This window comes from Pseudophryne corroboree, chromosome 1 (assembly GCF_028390025.1).
Source record: "Pseudophryne corroboree isolate aPseCor3 chromosome 1, aPseCor3.hap2, whole genome shotgun sequence".
In the NCBI taxonomy this organism is placed as follows: domain Eukaryota; kingdom Metazoa; phylum Chordata; class Amphibia; order Anura; family Myobatrachidae; genus Pseudophryne; species Pseudophryne corroboree.
In genome coordinates, this window is record NC_086444.1 from 929,016,300 (window position 1) to 929,030,373 (window position 14,074).

The following is a 14,074-nucleotide window of genomic DNA, read 5'->3' on the forward strand; positions in this document are numbered from 1 at the left end:
TGACTGGTTGGTTTGGGCCCCCACCAAAAAAGAAGCAATCAATCTCTCCTTTCACACACTGGCTCTACAGAGGCAAGATGTCCACCTCCTTCTCATCGTCCGATTCATCACCCCTTTCACTGTGTACATCCCACTCCTCACAGAGTATTATTAATTCGTCCCCACTGGAATCCACCATCTCAGGTCCCTGTGTACTTTCTGGAGGCAATTGATGGTGAATGTCTCCACGGAGGAATTGATTATAATTCATTTTGATGAACAGCATCTTCTCCACATTTTCTGGAAGTAACCTCGTACGCCGATTGCTGACAAGGTGACTGGCTGCACTAAACACTGTTTCGGAGTACACACTGGAGGGGGGGCAACTTAGGTAAAATAAAGCAAGTTTTTGCAAGGGCCTCCAAATTGCCTCTTTTTCCTGCCAGTATACGTACGGACTGTCTGACGTGCCTACTTGGATGCGGTCACTCATATAATCCTCCACCATTCTTTCAATGGTGACAGAATCATATGCAGTGACAGTAGACGACATGTCAGTAATCGTTGGCAGGTCCTTCAGTCTGGACCAGATGTCAGCACTCGCTCTAGACTGCCCTGCATCACCGCCAGTGGGTGGGCTTGGAATTCTTAGCCTTTTCCTCGCAGCCCCAATTGCGGGAGAATGTGAAGGAGGAGCTGTTGATGGGTCACGTTCCGCTTGACTTGACAAGTGTCTCACCAGCAGGTCTTTGAACATGTGCAGACTTGTGTCTGCCGGAAAGAGAGATACAACGTAGGCTTTAAACCTAGGATCGAGCACGGTGGCCAAAATGTAGTGCTCTGATTTCAACAGATTGACCACCCATGAATCCTGGTTAAGTGAATGAAGGGCTCCATCAACAAGTCCCACATACTTTGCGGAATCGCTCCATCTTAGCTCCTCCTTCAATTTCTCCAGCTGCTTCTGCAAAAGCCTGATGAGCGGAATGACCTGACTCAAGCTGGCAGTATCTGAACTGACTTCACATGTGGCAAGTTTGAAGGGTTGGAGAACCTTGCACAAGACAGAAATAATTCTCCACTGCGCTTGAGTCAGGTGCATTCCCTCTCCTTTGCCTATATCGTAGGCAGATGTATAGGCTTGAATGGCCTTTTGCTGCTCCTCCATCCTCTGAAGCATATAGAGGGTTGAATTCCACCTCGTTACCACCTCTTGCTTCAGTTGATGGTGGGCAGGTTCAGGAGTGTTTGCTGGTGTTCCAGTCTTCGGTACACAGTGACTGAATGCCGAAAGTTGCCCGCAATTCTTCGGGCCACCGACAGCATCTCTTGCACGCACCTGTCGTTTTTAAAAAAAATTCTGCACCGCCAAATTCAATGTATGTGCAAAACATGGGACATGCTGGAATTTGCCCACATGTTATGCACGCACAATATTGGTGGCATTGTCCGATGTCACAAATCCCCTGGAGAGTCCAATTGGGGTAAGCCATTCTGCGATGATGTTCCTCAGTTTCCGTAAGAGGTTGTCAGCTGTGTGCCTCTTATGGAAAGCGGTGATACAAAGCGTTGCCTACCTTGGAACGAGTTGGCATTTGCGAGATGCTGCTACTGGTGCTGTCGCTGCTGTTCTTGCTGCGGGAGGCAATACATATACCCAGTGGGCTGTCACAGTCATATTGTCCTGAGTCTGCCCTGCTCCACTTGTCCACATGTCCGTGGTTAAGTGGACATTGGGTACAACTGCATTTTTTAGGACACTGGTGACTCTTTTTCTGATGTCTGTGTACATTCTCGGTATCGCCTGCCTAGAGAAGTGGAACCTAGATGGGATTTGGTACCAGGGACACAGTACCACAATCAATTCTCTAATTCCCTGTGAATTAACGGTGGATACCGGACACACGTTTAACACCAACACAGCTGGCAAGACCTGAGTAATACACTTTGCAGCATGATGATTGCTGTGATATTTCATCTTCCTCGCAAAGGACTGTTGGACAGTCAATTGCTTACTGGAAGTAGTACAAGTGGTCTTCCGACTTCCCCTCTGGGATGACGATCGATTCCCAGCAGCAACAACTGCAGCACCAGCAGTAGTAGGCGTTACACTCAAGGATCCAATGGAGGAATCCTAGTTAGGAGAGGACTCATCAGACTTGCCAGTGACATGGCCTGCAGGACTATTGGCATTCCTGTCTAAGGAGGAAATTGACACTGAGGGAGTTGGTGGTGTGGTTTGCAGGAGCTTGGGTACAAGAGGAAGGGATTTAGTTGTCAGTGGACTGCTTCCGCTGTCACCCAAAGTTTTTGAACTTGTCAATGATTTCTGATGAATGCGCTCCAGGTGACCTATAAGGGAGGATTTTTCTAGGTGGTTAACGTCCTTTCCCCTACTTATTACAGCTTGACAAAGGTGGCAGAGATATGCTTAATCAAACCAGGATTGGTTTTGAATAAAGTGCATTTATTAATGTCTGTTAATAAATGCACTTTATTCAAAACCAATCCTGGTTTGATTAAGCATATTCCTGCCACCTGTATAAGGGATACATCTTACGGCCCGAGCGCCAATGTATGCTGCATATTCCTGTATTATTTAAACTTTCAGGGATTTATGTGTTTTTCCCTCCAGGTGCAGTAACAAGGCTGCTCAGTCTGTTTTAATTGCGCATTCTTTGCCAGTGCACACCCCCTTTCTTTGTAGCTTGACAAAGGTAACAAACGGCTTGACACCTGTTGTCTGCATTTCTGTTAAAATAATTCCACACCGAAGTGGTGATTTTTTTTGTAATTTGACCAGGCATGTCAATGGCCATAATCATCCCACGGACAACAGGTGTCTCCCCGGGTGCCTGACTTAAACAAACCATGGCACCATCAGAATCCTCCTTGTCAATTTCCTCCTCAGCGCCAGCAACACCCATATCCTCATCCTGGTGTACTTCAACAGTGACATCTTCAATTTGACTATCAGGAACTGGACTGTGGGTGCTCCTTCCAGCACTTGCAGGGGGCGTGCAAATGGTGGAAGGTGCCACCTCTTCCCGTCCAGTGTTGGGAAGGTCAGGTATCGCAACCGACACAATTGCACTCTTCTTGGGGATTTGTGATTTAGAAGAACGCACAGTTCTTTGCTGTGCTTTTGCCATCTTAACTATTTTCAGTTTTCTAGCGGGAGGATGAGTGCTTCCATCCTCATGTGAAGCTGAACCACTAGCCATGAACATAGGCCAGGGCCTCAGCCGTTCCTTGCCACTACGTGTCATAAATGGCATATTGGCAAGTTTACGCTTCTCCTCAGATGTTTTTAATTTAGATTTTTGGGTCATTTTACTGAACTTTAGTTTTTTGGATTTTACATGCTCTCTACTATGACAATGGGCATCGGCCTTGGCAGACGACGTTGATGGCATTTCATCATCTCGGCTCTTTATATAGAATACGAATCTCGCGAGAATCTGACAGCGGGATGATGACGTTCAGGTGCGTTCGGGTTAACCGAGCTAGGCGGGAAGATCCGAGGCTGCCTCAGAACTGTGTAAAATGGGTGAAGTTCGGGGGGTTTGGATCTCGGAGAACCGAACCCGCTCATCTCTACTTACAACCTATCCCGTGTAGATCTTTCCTCTTCTTCTCTGACGTAATCCACGGACTTGAATAAAAAAACAAACCGAAAACCCGATCCACGCACTTAAAGTCGTGGACCCCCCATGACTTCTGTCACTGAAGGTCCCGTCAGCCAATCAGGAAGCACTACGCACTGGCTAGAATGGAGGAGAGCGCTCCTCCATTCTACTTAATAATGGGAACTTTGCGGTCTGCGGTTAACCATGAAGTTAATTGGGGTCACCCACAAAAGTGACCCCAATTAACTTTGTGGTTAACCGCAGACTGCGAAGTTCCCACAATGATGCCCTGCACGGATATCACTGATCCGGCCGGACTTCATTGTGTTATGTCCGGCAGTGTTTTACTCATCACTCCCCTAAAACATTGCCCGACAATATGAATCACATCGACATCGGAAAATATGAAAATAGAAAACTCGGCAGTATAGTAAATTACCGTAGATGGATTAAAAAAGTTGCAGTATAATATGTCCGATAAAATTCAAGATCAAACTCCCAAAAAATCGGCACAAACATGACTATTAGTAAATATACCCCATGGTCTATGTTTTCAGCAAAATACAGACACATAAGGGTAAAGATACACCGGTGAAAATCTAGTAGAGATAAATGATGTAGTTTACTTAATATTTGAAATAAAATAATTTCTTGAATGTTCCTTAAGGTGCATACACACTGCGATTTTACCTCCGATATGGACTGTATAGTCCATATCGGAAGTAAGTATTGTGCATATCACACCATGGACCTAAAATTCAGACCTAAACGCTCGCTAGGGATTTTTTGCACTGCTGCAAACAGATAGTCGCCACCCATAGGAGATTGTATTTTTACTTTGCAAGTGTGCGAATGCATGTGTAGCAGAGCTGTACAAATAGATCTTGTGCAGTCTCTGAGTAGCCCAGGACTTACTCAGCCGCTGTGATCACTCCAGCCTGTCTGGGACCAAAATTGATGGTAGGAACCCTCCCTGCAAATGATTGGACATGCCTGCGTTTTTCCATCCACTCCCTGAAAATCGTCAGTAGCCACCCACAAACGCCCTCTTCCTGTCAATCTCCTTGCGATCGCCCATCCCAATGTACTCTTCGCGCAAACCCATCGCTGAGCGGCAATGCACCATGTACCTGTGCAACACGCCTGCGCTTTGCATTGCACAGTTCTGACCTGATCGCAGCACTGCAAAAGACGCTAGCGAGTGATCAGGTCTCAATTACCCCTATGCATATGCACCTTGCGATGCCGATGCTCGGTCCAACAGGATCAGCATTGCAAGGAAATTTAGTGGGTGCAGGAAGGGTCAATATGGTCTATAACGGAGGCTTAGTCCTTCCAGCATCAATATAGTCAGTATCAGGTGCCGCATGGGTCACACCGCGTGTACGCAGCTTTAGTAGGGTGTAAGTGTCTGAAATATAATAATTTTTCATGTGGACATATTTCAGTTTAAAACTTTATTGTATAGTCGTTTTAACACTGCCAATTGCCACATAAAAGTGTCTCACATAGAGAAATATCATGTATGATTCTAGCTGTTAACTGAGTAACAGAAATGAGCGGGTTCGGTTCTCAGAGAACCGAACCTGCCCAAACGTCACCACCCGAGCCCGGATCCAAGTCAGGCTCAGTTTACCCGCCTGACTCAGAAACCACAACAAGGCAAAACGTCATCATCCCGCTGTCAGATTCTCGTGTGGTTTGGATACCATATAAGTCAACACGCGTCACTGTCATTTTCACTCCGCCATTGGAGAGTGTAGAGAGAGGACCTGTCTCCGTCCTCAGTGTCCTTCATCAGTCCAGGGTTAGTGTCTTGTGCTGCATGAGTCCAGTCACAGTTGTTGTGTCCTCTGCTGCCATATGTCCAGTGCTGCTGTATAAGTCCAGTCCAGTGGTGGTGTATTGTGCTGCATCAGTCCAGTCACAGTGGTGGTGTCCTCTGCTGCCATATGTCCAGTGCTGCTGTATAAGTCCAGTCCATTGCAGTGGTGTATGTTGTCTGCATTAGTCCAGTGGTGGTGTCCCTGTGCTGCTGTATATGTCCAGTGGTACTGCCATATATGTCCAATGGTCCTGGCGAATAAATCAAGTGATCCTGCCATATAATTCCAGTGATCCTGCCGTATACTGCAATTCCAGTGATCCTGCAGTATAATTCCAGTGATCCTGCCGTATAATTCCAGTGGTACTGGCGTATAAATCCAGTCCAGTGATACTGCCGCATATGTCCAGTGGTACTGCTGTATAAATCCAGTGGTACTGTCATATAATTCCAGTGATCCTGCCGTATAACTCCAGTGGTACTGGTGTATAAGTCCAGTCCAGTGATACTGCCATATATGTCCAGCGGTACTACCATATGAGTCCAGTGGTACTGCCGTATATATCCAGTGATCATGCCATATAATTCCAGTGATCCAGCCGTAAAATTCACGTGGTACTGGCGAATAAATCCAGTGATTCTGCCGTATAATTTCAATTATCCTGCCATATAATTCCAGTGATCCTGCCGTATAATTTCAGTGGTACTGACATATAAATCCAGTCCAGTGATACTGCCATATATGTCCAGGGGTACTGCCGTATAAGACCAGTCCAGTGGTGCTGCCATATAAGTTCAGTGGTGCTTTCCTCTGCTGTATATTATTTACTCCAAATAAATGGGTTATTAAATTTTAATCCAAATAATTTTCACAGGGTTTGCCCTGTGTGGTGTAGAGGTACACTTTCCTGTACCACGTATTGATATGTAACTCCAGAAAAATAATGGGGAACAAAAATTTGGAGTATAAAATAGGGAAAGATCAAGAACCACTTCCTCCTAGTGCTGAAGCTGCTGCCACTAGTTGTGACATAGATGATGAAATCCCATCAACGTCATCTGCCAAGGCCGATGCCCAGTGTCATAGTAGAGGGTAAAATACAAAAAGCCAAAGTTCAGTAAAAAGACCCAATTTTTTTAAAATGGTCTGAGGAGAAACATAAACTTGCCTATATGCCATTTATGACACAGAGTGGCAAGGAACGGCTAAGGCCCTGGCCTATGTTCGTGACTAGTGATTCAGCTTCACATGACGATGGAAGCCCTCATCCTCCCACTAGAAAAATGATAAGAGTTAAGCTGGAAAAAGCACAGCAAAGAACTTTGCGTTCTAAGATGGTATCACCAATCCCCAAGGAGAGTCCAAGTGTGTCAACGGTTGCGATGCCTAACCTTCCCAACACTGGACGGGAAGAGGTGGCTCCTTCCACCATTTGCACACCTTCTGCAAGTGCTGGAAGAAGCACCCACAGTCCAGTTTCTGATATTGAAATTGAAGATGTCACTGTTGAAGTACACCAGGATGAGAATATGGGTGTTGCTGGCACTGAGGAGACAATTGATGATGAGGATTCTGATGGTGATGTGGTTTGTTTAAATCAGGCACCGGGGAGATACCTAATGTCCATTGGATGAATAAGCCCATTGTGATGCCTGGGCAAAATACCAAAAAAAGCCATCTCTTTGGAGTGGAATTGTTTCTCCACAAATCCGGACAACAGGTGTTAATCTGTGTATTGCCTCTGTCAATCTGTAATAAGTAGGGGTAAGGACGTTAACCACCTAGAAACATCCTCCCTTATATGTCACCTGCTGTGCATTCATCAGAAGTCAGTGTCAAGTTGTGAAACTTTAGGTAAGAGCGTAAGCAGTCCACTAACACCTAAATCTCTTCTTCCTCTTGTACCCAAGCTCCTGCAAGACACACCACAAACTCCCTCAATGTCAACTTCCTCCTCAGTCAAGAACGTCCGTAGTCCTGCAGGCCATGTCACTGGAAAGACTGAGGAGTCCTCTCCTAATCGGGATTCCTCCGGAGGATCCTTGAGTGGTACACCTGCTGTTGCTGCCACTGCTGTTGTTGCTGCTGGGAGTTAATCAGGGGAAGTTGGAAGACCACTTGTACTACTTTAGCTAAGCAATTGACTGTCCAACAGTCCTTTGTGAGGAAGATGAAATATGACAGCAGTCATACTTTTGCAAAGTAGATAACTAAGGCCTTGACAGCTATGTTGGTGTTAGACGTGTGTCCGATATCCGCCATTAGTTCAGTGGTACTTAGAGAATTAATATATAAATAATCTGCTACCTAAATCGCAGAAAACTGGGCTCTGGCTGCTCAATTCAGATGGACCATGCTTTATATAATAAATTACCTTACAAACAGCTGCAGCCACAATTTAGAGATCATTCAATCCCCTAGAAACAAATAAAAATACAATATAATTTGTAGCGCTGCTGTTTAAAGGTGGACACTAAAGAACCAATCATATAGTAATTTAAAAAACAAACATTTAATGTACAATACAATACACTCGTTCAGTATGATTATACAAACATATAAATATATAAAAATAAAATAATTCCACAAATGCGCTCCTAGGAAGTTGTAGTAAGCTGATATTTGTTACCAATGTAACCAGATGATCGTAAGTATCTTGTAAATGGTAACAATGAATCCACAGGTTTAGGAAATCTATATTCAGCTAAGACACCTCATTTTGTTTATATTGAAGGAGTCTAATTATTGATATAGTGCTGCTTATATAATGTAGAAATTTCTCAAGCCGTTTAATAGCCTTAAATATGCTTATTGGTTCCAACCCTCTGGCCTCATCTTTAATTGCAGAGTCAACTGCAAGCCACGGTCAGCCCATTCCCTTAACAGGGCTCAGTCCATATTATAACCTGATCCTATTCTATTGGGCTGCAAAATAACATGTCTCAAGTAGGTACTCCAATTGATATGGGTTTTTGACAGGCAGACTCCGGTAATTCTTCACCACATATATAACAGATCAGCTCGGTCTCAGGTCTCCTTATCCTATTAGGTAGCAGCATCTCCACGATAGCAGCCTCTCCTTTAGTGTGCTATGTTGGCCTACACCAGATCTCCATTTTCCATTCTCTTTCTCTATATCAATAATTAGACATCCTCAATATCAACAAAATGAGGTGTCTTAGCTGAATATAGATTTCCTATGCCTGTGGATTCATTGTTGCCATTTACAAGATACTTACGACCATCTGGTTACATTGGTAACAAATATCAGCTTACTACAACTTCGTAGGTGCGCATTTGTGGAATTATTTTTATTTTTATATTTATATGTTTGTATAATCACACCGACCGAGTGTATTGTATTGTACATTAAATGTTTGTGTTTTAAATTATTATATGATTGGTTTCTTAGTGTCCACCTTTAAACAGCAGCGCTACAAATTATATTGGACTTAGAGAATTGTTTGAGGTAGTGTGTCCCCGGTACCAAATCCCATCTAGGTTTCACTTTACTAGACAGGTGGTACCAAGAATGTACAGAGACGTCAGAAAAAGTGTCCTCAGTGTCCTAAAAAATGCAGTTGTACCTACTGTCCACTTAAACACAGACATGTGGACAAGTGGAACAGGGCAGACTAAGGACTATATGACTGTGTCAGCCCACTGGGTAGATGTATGACCTCCCGCAGCAACAACAGCAGCGGCACCAGTAGCAGCATCTCGAAAATGCCAACTTATTCCTAGGCAGGCTACGCTATGCATCACCGCTTTTCGTAAGAGGCACACCACTGACAACCTCTTACGGAATCTGAGGGACATCATCGCACAATGGCTTACCCTAATTAGACTCTCCTGGGGTTTGTGATATCAGACAACGCCACCAATATTGTGCATGCATTACATCTGTGCAAATTCCAGCACGTCCCATGTTTTGAACATACTATTAATTTGGTGGTGCAGAATTTTTTAAAAAACGACAGGGGCGTGCAAGAGATGCTGTCGGTGGCCCGAAGAATTGAGGGCCACTTTCGGCATTCAGCCACCGCGTGCCGAATACTGGAGCACCAGCAAACACTCCTGAACCTGCCCCGCCATCATCTGAAGCAAGAGGTGGTAACGGGGTAGAATTCAACCCACTATATGCTTCAGAGGATGGAGGAGTAGGAAAAGGCCATTCAAGCCTATACATTTACCTACGATATAGGCAAAGGAGGGGAAATGCCCTTTGCTCAAGTGCAGTGGAGAATGATTTATGTCTTGTGCAAGGTTCTCCAACCCTTCGAACTTGCCACACGTGAAGTCAGTTCAGACACTGCCAGCTTGAGTCAGGTCATTCCCCTCATCAGGCTTTTGCAGAAGCAGCTGTAGAAATTGAAAGAGTAGCTAAGACAGAGCAATTCCTCAAAGTATGTGGGACTTGTGGATGGAGCCCTTCATTTGCTTTGCCAGGATTCAAGAGTGATCAATCTGTTGAAATCAGAGCACTACATTTTGGCCACAGTGGTCGATCCTAGGTTTAAAGCCTACGTTGTATCTCTCTTTATGGCAGAAACAAGTCTGCAGAGAAAACCCAAGAAATTTAAAATTCTGTCGTACACCACAAGCACTAAAATAAGTAAAATATCGCCCTAACATCCCTTTTGAGTTGCATGGAAGGTTCTTTAGTCAGAGTTGTGTCTCCAGTTCAGATCAATTGTATGTAAGGTCTCCAAACATAGTTGACATGAAAAATAGTATAACAGAGAACAACCAATGTGTGGTAAATGTTGTCAACACTTAAGTAGTTAGTAAAGAGAATCAGACTCCTCTAAAAAACAAAGGTGGATTCAAGGTGTACCCCACTCACACTCTAGAGAGGAGACATTAATCGCATCAGGGTTTCTTTATGTGGTTAACCTTTCGTATTCTTATAACACCCAGTGTGATGAATTCAACCCAACATCCAAATCGTTTGTTGTGGATTCCCAATAGAGGCGAATAATGCGTACCCCAACACTCACACTCAAACGGTTGATATAGAACACATAAGGGTATCTTTCTCTCCTTGTGGGGAAATAGTAGTCTGTAATGGCGTACCACAACTCACAGTTTGGGGTGCTGTGTAACTCCTATCAAGGTATCTTTAGATCCTGGACAGGGATTTCAGCTTGTGGTTTTTACTTTATTCATGGAGACTCCCAGTGTGAATCATATGGAAAGATAAAAAGGCGAACCAATGTGTAGTAGGTTTTGCTAATCTTAAATGCAATATATAAAAGATCTCTGAGACAGATAGATTCAATGCGTACCCCACTCACATATAAATTGGGGGTTCCGAATATATAGCGGTATCTTTAGGGGAGTTCTATTTAATAGTGCAGCATACACTGAACTCAACCAACCACAGATATACTTTCGATAGAGGGTAATTTATGCGTACCCCAACACTCACACTCAGAGAGCAGATGAAAAGCCCATAAAGGTATCTTTAACTCCTCAAAATGGGGGTAATCAATCAATATGGCATACCCCAACTCACAATTCAATGTGCTGTGTATCTCCCATCAAGGTATCTTTAGGTTCCAGGTGGGAAATGTAACTTGTAGTTCGGACCATGTAGTTATCCACAAACCCCAAAAATGAAAAAAATATATTGGCACTCACAACGGAGTAAACAAAAGGGTTTACAGATATTTATTTAACAGTACATGGGAAAAATAAGAAAAGTGTATGGAAAAAACCATACAACATTACATGGAACAAACCATAAAAAATAGCAAAGAAAAATAAAATCCTCCTTTCAAGATAAAAAAGACAAAAGGTTAAAAAGAAATAAAAAAAATCCGGAATGGTATGCTACTCACACTCCTCTTTGTCGACGCGTTTCAGCCCTGAACTGGGCCTTTATCAAGACATGTTGGAGTGATGTTGTTTCATCCTGGTAGAGAACCCTATCACCCCTGTATTGTACATCCTCCCAAACATCCACAAAAGCCTTGTGGACCCTCCAGGAAGACCTATAATTTCGGGAGTTGAATCTTTGACTGCAAATTTATCACAGGTGATAGATTACGTTCTTCAACCTCTAGTCTTATCCAATAAATCCCACTTAAAAGACACTAAAGATTTTTTAGCAATACTAGCAGCCATTAACTGGGAGGAAGGAAATTTCCTGGTCACAGCCGACATTACCTCACTCTATACCATTATAAAACACGAATATGGTATAGAAGCAGTTAATCATTTTCTTAATTCATCTGATCTTTCTGATGATACTAGAGAGTTCATTGTAGAAGGAGTCCAATTTATCCTTGAGAACAATTTTTTTCTCTTTAAAGATCAATTCTATCTTCAAAAGACAGGAACAGCAATGGGCACCAGGTTCGCCCCGAGTTACGCCAACCTCTTTTTGGGGTTGTGGGAGGCCGAAACCGTCTGGTCCTCCAATGTACTCGGGTCGAGCCTGGTGTCCTATGTTCGCTATATCAATGATGTCTTCTTTGTTTGGCGTGGCAGTATAGATACCCTTAATGATTTTTGTCAAAAGTTAAATTCCAATAACAAAAATATAAACTTACCCTTCCAAATTGATCAAGAAACGGTCAATTTTCTTGACATAACAGTTTATATTGAAGACGGTGTAATTAACACCAAGACTTTTTCAAAACCCACGGAATTCTAAGCACTTACCTATATTAGGTCTCACTGTAAAGGGTAGCCTTATTCACTTTATAGTTATGTATTTCAATCTTAATGGACTCTCTGATTCATTTTTATCTGGTGTTTCCATGCACTTTATATTAGTGCTCTTTATAGAAATTTTGCACTTATATATATATATTTTTTTTTTCTGATAAAAAATCTTGTATAAAGTCAGGAATATATACACCGCTAATCTGATTAAGATTCTGTTTTTTTTTAGTTTATTTCATCTGACAAACTATGATGTTTATTGTGGACTTTGAATATTGTACACTCCAAAATAAGTAGTATCAAATGAAGGAGAATGAATGTCTGTTGAAGTGCTTTTACAAGAGCGCAATGGGGACTCCATTTCCCATAGACATCGCGGCGTTGCTGTAAAATGACGACTTCCGGTGACGGCCCAGCCGCATGACTCAGAAACTACACTTCCCATGAGCACTATAGAGCACTTACGGTCCGGTTGGCTTCCGGGTACGAATGACTATGCGGTTTGGAATAAAGACTACATGACCCATAATTCCCGTTACGAATTGTCACTTCCGCCGGAAGTTACTATGCACAATATAGAATTATGCTTTTTTCTCTCTCTCCTTCTAGATTATTAATATTTATTTAGCCTCTAAACATAGGATGTATTTCTAATGATTGTGTAGTATGTTCTTTGTACAAAAATGGCAAAGAGAACAGATACTCATTTCTAATTATGACGTCACTTCCTGCTCATTTCCTATTGGCGCTTTGTCTTTTAAATATCAAGCTACTAACACACTCCAACATGTCTTGATAAAGGCTCAGTTCAGGGCTGAAACGCGTCGACAAAAAGGAGTGTGAGTAGCATACCATCCGGATTTTTTTTATTTATTTTTAACCTTTGTCTTTTTTATCTTGAAAGGAGGATTTTATTTCTCTTTGCTATTTTTTATGGTTTGTTCCATGTAATGTTGTATGGTTTTTTCCATACACTTTTCTTATTTTTCCCATGTACTGTTAAATAAATATCTGTAAACCCTTTTGTTTACTCCGTTGTAAGTGCCAATATATTTTTTTTCATTTTTGGGGTTTGTGGATAACTACATGGTCCGAACTACAAGTTACATTTTCCACCTGGAACCTAAAGATACCTTGATGGGAGATACACAGCACATCAAATTGTGAGTTGGGGTTTGCCATATTGATTGATTACCCCCATTTTGAGGAGTTAAAGATACCTTTATGCGCTTTTCATCTGCTCTCTGAGTGTGAGTGTTGGGGTACGCATAAATTACCCTCTATCGAAAGTACATCTGTGGTTGGTTGAGTTAAGTGTATGCTACACTATTAAATAGAACTCCCCTAAAGATACCGCTATATATTCGGAACCCCCAATTTATATGTGAGTGGGGTACGCATTGAATCTATCTGTCTCAGAGATCTTTTATATATTGCATTTAAGATTAGCAAAACCTACTACACATTGGTTCGCCTTTTTATCTTTCCATATGATTCACACTGGGAGTCTCCATGAATAAAGTAAAAACCACAAGCTGAAATCCCTGTCCAGGATCTAAAGATACCTTGATAGGAGTTACACAGCACCCCAAACTGTGAGTTGTGGTACGCCATTACAGACTACTATTTCCCCCCAAGGAGAGAAAGATACCTTTATGTGTTTTATATCAACCGTTTGAGTGTGAGTGTTGGGGTACGCATCATTCGCCTCTATTGGGAATCCACAACAAACGATTTGGATGTTGGGTTGAATTCATCACACTGGGTGTTATAAGAATACAAATACATAAAGAAACCCTGATGCGATTAATGTCTCCTCTCTAGAGTGTGAGTGGGGTACACCTTGAATCCACCTTAGTTTTTTAGAGGAGTCTGATTCTCTTTACTAACTACTTAAGTGTTGACAACATTTACCACACATTGGTTGTTCTCTGTTATCCTTTTTTTCATGTCAACTATGTTTGGAGA